The sequence below is a fragment of the Copadichromis virginalis genome, linkage group LG23 (assembly GCF_057382275.1).
Source record: "Copadichromis virginalis isolate Kocher_CV1m ecotype Utaka linkage group LG23, C_Virginalis_male_GT1.1, whole genome shotgun sequence".
NCBI lineage: Eukaryota > Metazoa > Chordata > Actinopteri > Cichliformes > Cichlidae > Copadichromis > Copadichromis virginalis.
Genome location: NC_140639.1, coordinates 13,508,364 through 13,514,363, shown reverse-complemented (window position 1 = coordinate 13,514,363; position 6,000 = coordinate 13,508,364). Strand labels below are relative to the sequence as shown.

At 39.9% G+C, this 6,000-nt stretch overlaps 1 protein-coding gene across 2 annotated transcripts in view; it reads left to right on the top strand.

Moving 5' to 3' along the window:
- Nucleotides 1–2,033: 2,033 nt before the first annotated feature.
- Nucleotides 2,034–6,000, top strand: part of tp63 (tumor protein p63) — a 59,928-nt gene continuing 55,961 nt past the window's right edge. The window contains exons 1-3 of one of the 2 annotated variants that reach the window (XM_085449638.1): nucleotides 2,034–2,091; nucleotides 2,684–2,746; nucleotides 2,849–2,979. The gene's annotated coding sequence lies outside the window, so the exon portion shown is untranslated. The remainder of the gene's footprint in view (nucleotides 2,092–2,683; nucleotides 2,747–2,848; nucleotides 2,980–6,000) is intronic. The other variant, XM_085449639.1, reaches the window with a different exon arrangement.

Here is a 6,000-nt window from a genome sequence, read left to right as displayed (position 1 = left end):
TGTGTAAAATAACGTGATCATATTTAGTGAAGCTATTTCCCTTCAGACTATCACCATTTTCACTGACTGGCCTTCAAAGTCAAAATAAATAAAACAAAAACTTTAGCTTTGGAAAAAGTTGTTTAATCAGTTACCTAACTATAGCATGTAAATACCAATGTGTCTTTCCATTTTGCAGCCATGAAAGTGTTAAAAAATGACAGTATTAGAAAATTGTTGTGACATAGAAGAGAAAGCAGCTAGAAGATGGGCCTTGTATCACCCGTAGGTAAAAATGAAACCTTTCACATGCTCCAACTTGTTCTGATCAGCCACCTATCCCACAGGGTGATATGAGCCGTGAAAGTTTTCCCAGAATGTACCTTTTTGAAGTTTTCTCCAGTGAATTCTCAGGAAACAGATCAAACATCCAGTGTACCAACACTTTCCCCCCCTTCATTTTAGACATTAAATAGGAATTGCTGCAATTTATTCACAATCTCTCTCTCGTTCCATATATATATACATGCAGTCAGTACTGTGGCCTCCAAGTTGGGCGAGTGTTGCTCTAGCAGATCCCAGGAATAACATCCGAGATGCAGTCATAGGAACAGCAAAGATACTGTGCACTTTTTAAAAACTAGTTCTTATATGGATTGACTCAAATCTAAATGTTCTTTGGTAATTATGGGACATTTTCTTCAGAAAGAATTTTTTTAATGTCGCTGGTGCTGACAGATTAACTGGTTATACTCAATATACAGAAATGGAATGGGATTTGAGTGTCAAAGAAATTCTTGGCTGAACACAATAATTTTTAATAATGTTTTTAACATTCTTGTTTACTCACTATGGAAAACTGGATATTGGTTATTATATATATATTTTTTTTTCAGATTTACCTCTTAGATGACTTCTATAATGACTCTGACTGTCAGCTGTTCTTATATTTTTTCCATTGTCCAGTAATTGTAACACATGCTAGCACAATGCTCTTAATTTTTAAGCTTGTCTTTAAAGCTTCCAAGGGTTTTTGTCCTTACTGACATGCCTGCTGATTCTACAGTTTTGATAATGAGTCTTCCACATCACATGCTGTTCCTGCGTGAACCCAACCTTCTATGCGCATATTGCATAACTATAGCCAAGGAACTTTAAATACTAAAAGCCTCTACTCTCTGGATATCTGCTTTCATAGTGAGTGGTCATAAGATGTAGAACAAAATACAGATTTCACGTGGCAAGACATTTTTCTTCTGCAATCTTTGATCATGTTATGAATTCTTCTTCATTTATTTCTTTTTGTAGGTTCGGATTGTCGTGAAATAATTTTCTGATGCCACAACACAAGGGAGATACTTTATTGCATCCGGCAACGGCCACTGCTAATCTGTCATGTTTCTTACATGTGTGAGTTTCTGTTGCAGTTTTACAGCAGTACAAAAGTTGCAGGTAGCTTTTGGGTCTGATAAATGAAACCAACATGGAAATACTGTAGACTTGTGTGCATTGCACTTGCCAGCAGGGGGCGACACTCCAAATGTCTCGTATGTACTTGACCTCTGACCTCAGTAAACACTTTCCTGATGAGTTAGTGATCAGAGAAGAAATTTCTGGTTGTCTTAAATGTTTCCCTTATATTTTGCATGTTTTAACTCACCTCCAATTTCATTTTGTGAGGCATCTTGTGCGAAGGTGTATAAGGCCAATTTTCATTTGAATAATTCCTGGGGTTTTTGTTTTTGTTTGTTTTGGTTTTTTTTACGACAAAGTTAAAGTAGTATTTTGATTTTTATCTCAAAATCCTTTATCAAAAAATTAATTGATAAAAAAATCCTTTTATATTTCTTTTGTCAATGCAACATTGTATTGATGTCGTAAAGCATACGACATTAATACGCTTTATTATTATTCATGTAGGACCATCTTTTAAGCGCCCCCTGTTGCAACTCTGGTTGAACTGCAGCCCGTTTCTGTGCGGTTGGATAAACAGGAAGTGGAATGGCTCTCCCGGATCTTGGGAACGCCTGATGCTCTAACCGGAAGCTGCAGGATATCATGTTCGTTGAGCGCAGAGGAAACAGCAGGTGTGTCTGCAGGCTTTTGGAGGTGGTAGGTATTTGTTTAGGAAAGAATCATGCTGGTTCCAGTTTTCAACACACAAGTGTGAGGCTAGAGTCAGCTAAATTATTTTCTTTAATTTTTTAAAGGGTGGAAACAGAAATGTGTTAAAACAGTTTGCGGCTGAGTTAAAGTGGCTCCCGGCTTCTGCTTTCTTTGAAAGTATCAAATGTGAGAGTTTCATCCGTCTTCTTATACAGTTTTGCCTGAAAAACAACTCATATATAGCATTTATTTTTAAACGAAATAGTGATATTTTTGTCATGTCATCGCGTGGGGTTGTTTGAGAAGAGAAAAAAAGAAAAGAAACTGTGATATCTGATTTCTGATTTGACTTTAAAGCTGACTGGAGAAATGTGGGCTGAGGGTTGATGAAATGAGTCAACACAACACAGAAGCTGATGAGATATTTGTCAGACAGTCCTGTGTAAATTATGTCCAGATGATGGAAAGAATAATTTGAAACATAAATGCTGATTGTTAGCTTGTCATTATTACTTAATTCAGCCTCGCCACAGTGTACTGATATGATTTATGTTTCAAAATGTCAAGTGAAAGTGTGCTGACTGAGCTCTATTTCCAGTCTGTACTTGCAGCTTGTGCAATACATGAAAATCACCACACTGGCTGTTGTTCACTGGCTGAGGTGGGTTGATGAGGACTGCATTCCCTTCCATATTTCGCATGTCAGACAGGGTATGAGAGTGAGTCTGTGTTGCCGTGTCAGTCATCCCGCCTCTTGTTTTAGGATGCCCCCATTAGACGCAGGGCAGACGGTCAGCGGTGGTGGGACTAAGCACCGATGACAAGCTCCTGGAAAGGCTGCAGTTGAGGAGAATGAGCAGAGCCTGCACAGGGACCGGCCCGAGCCTCAGACATGTACACACACACACACACACACACACACACACACACACACACACACACACACTGAACCCACATTCGTATTTAAGTCCTCATACACATGCATGTCATAGCTGTCTGCAATCTGACGCTCACTATAATATTTTATTGCTGCAATGGAAAACATTGTGTTTGATTTATGTTGTCTGAGTTATTATTTACATTAGTTTATCGTTAGCTTTAATTAATGTTGGATTCCATTCATTTTTGCTTTTAACGATCACCTGCTCGCCAACATGGGCAAACAGCCACCTGCTGCCTTGTGCATACTGTACATGCTGTACATAGAGACGATGGATGTCACGATCCCTAATGTATATTTGTTGATACGTGATAGTAAGTTTTATTTTCACGTTGCCTTTTGTGTGCTGTTAGCTATTTGGAAGTCCAATTATGTGCTGTGGGCATCAGTAAAGTTATCAGTGATCACATCTGAGGCCTCTCATGTGAGTTTATGTTTTACAGTTTTAAATGCCTCCACATTTTTTGATGTATGTTCAAAGTGCTTCAGTGCCACCAACCCTTAGTTTACTTTCTAGTGGACCTGTGAAAGCGTCCAACAATAGCAGATACACGTCAAGCAGATAACCATACTGTACAGCTAACTGAAGAGTGGGAACCATTATTTATAAGATTAATTCAAATGTTAACCTATCAGGCACCATATTATGACCACCTGCCTAATATTGTGTTGGTCCCTCTTTTACTGCCTAAACAGCCATTGAGGCATGGACTCTACTCCTCCCCTCAAGGTGTGCTGTGGTATCTGCACCAAGATGTTAGCAACAGAGCCTTTAAGTCCTGTAAGCCGCGAGGTGGGGCATCTATGGATTGGATTTGTTTGCACATCCCACAGATGCTCGTTTGGATTGAGATTTGGGGAATTTGGGGGCCAAGTCAACACCTCAAACTCGCTGATGTGCTCGTCAAACCAGTTGTTGGTCTGCAACAATCTCAAAGCCACCTTCTTCCATTGCTCTTTGGTCTAGTTTTCATGCTCATGTGTCCATTGTTGCTTCTTTCAGTGGTTGACCGAGGTCAGCATGGTCTGGCCTGCTTCTCTACGGCCCCATACGCAACAAACTGCAATGCGCTGTGTATTCTGACAACTTTCTGTCAGAATACACAGCGTGAACTGTTTTTGGTAATTTAAGCTACAGTAGCACATCTGATGGATCGGACCACAAAGGTCAGCCTTCGCTCCCACATTCATCAGTGAGCCTCGGCCGCCTTTTACCTGTCGCTGATCCGCCACTGTTTCTTCTTTGGACCGCTCTTGATAGATACTGACACCTGTAGACCGAGAACATCCCACAAGAGCTGCAGTTGTGGAGATGCTGTGAACCAGTTGTCTAGCCATCACAATTTGGCACTTATCAAATCCTCATGCTTGCCCATTTTTCCTGCTTCGAACACATCAACTTTGAGGACAAAATGTTCACTTCCTACCTAATATTATCCTACCCACTAACAGGTGGCATAAAGAAGAGATAATCAGTGTTATTCACTTCACCTGTCAGTGGTTGTTATGTTATTCATGATTAGTGTAAATAGAGTTGATCTCTGTGGATGAAATAGTGTGAGAGACTAATTAGGATAATTTGCTAGCCTGATGTTGGACACAATTGTCAACTTGCCGATCTTCAAATCCATGTTTAGTCTGAACATGGAAATCACTGATTTCTCTTTGGGCATCAGTTTGTTTTCCCCCCGGTCAGTCAGGTGCTTGTGTCAAAGTCCATCCAGATGTTTGGCTTTGCTGACCTTTAAATGCTCCATTTCGCGGACATGTACTAAGATCCTTTTTAAATGGAGAGCTACACTGAGTTTTCCTTTAGGTGTGGGAGAATTAATGCGTGTTCAGGGTTGCAGAAAAGCAACAGTCACTGTTGGTTTACACTGTGGTTTACACTGAGCTTAACACTTTACAGCAGCTTCTTAACCACAGTGAACCCACCCATTCTACTGATACAGGTTGTTTTTTTGTTTTGTTTTTTTCATTTTGGCTGGTAGTAGTGGATATATCTATCTATCTATCTATCTATCTATTAGGGGTGCAACGATACACAAAATTCACGGTTCGGTTCGGTTCGATACTTTGGTGTCACGGTTCGATATTTTTTCGATACAAAAAAAATGTTCATGCATTTTTAATTTGTCATTTATTAAAATTATAAATATATATTTTAACTCAAAAGTACAGTTTTTAAATTTAACCCTAACCCTTGTGCGTGTTTTTTATTTTGACAGCGAATGCGCACCTGCGGACCACTTATGTGCAGCCCTGGTTATTTAGCTCGTCATATTGCAGCCACAGAAATTATTTTGTCCATGAAACCATAAAGCTGCACTTTCTTTTTGCCTTATAGTCTGATTTGTCATAACTTTTCCGTTTTGTGGTAAGCTTTTCTTTGGCTGTCACTTCTTCACCCTGACCTGTCTTATTTGGCTCAGCAGAACTGAAATGCTTTTACACACGCACTCACATAAGCTCAGCGATTCTCTGCGCGATCAACCTCTCGCATGTTTAAGCTTGCTGCGGGAGATTTCACTTGTCATGTTTGCAGAGTAAGCTAACGATTAATAAGACTATGTCAGAGGAATTGGTGCGCAAATTATCATCACTCACAGATCAGTGCTGTCGCTCTCTATACACAGTTCGCACGATTGCAAAGTGAAAGCAAAAGAACAAGCGCAAATTCAAACGCGACTTCAATATGTCACATATTGACAGTGGCTCACCGATGCCAATGACATAATTACCCAGCTACATTTCTGAAAGAATGCAAAAGCATTGACATATATTTTTCCTACAATAGCCCGACGGGCAGGGAAGAGATAGATTTTGGTAGCCCGACTGAAAAAATCGCTAGCTCCGGGACGTCGGGCTAGCGATATTGCAAGCCCTGTATCTGATTGAGGAATCACTCATCTTTGGAAAAGAGAGTTTATTACAGAGAAATGGCTCTTTCCAAAATAAAAGCCATACTATCCGCT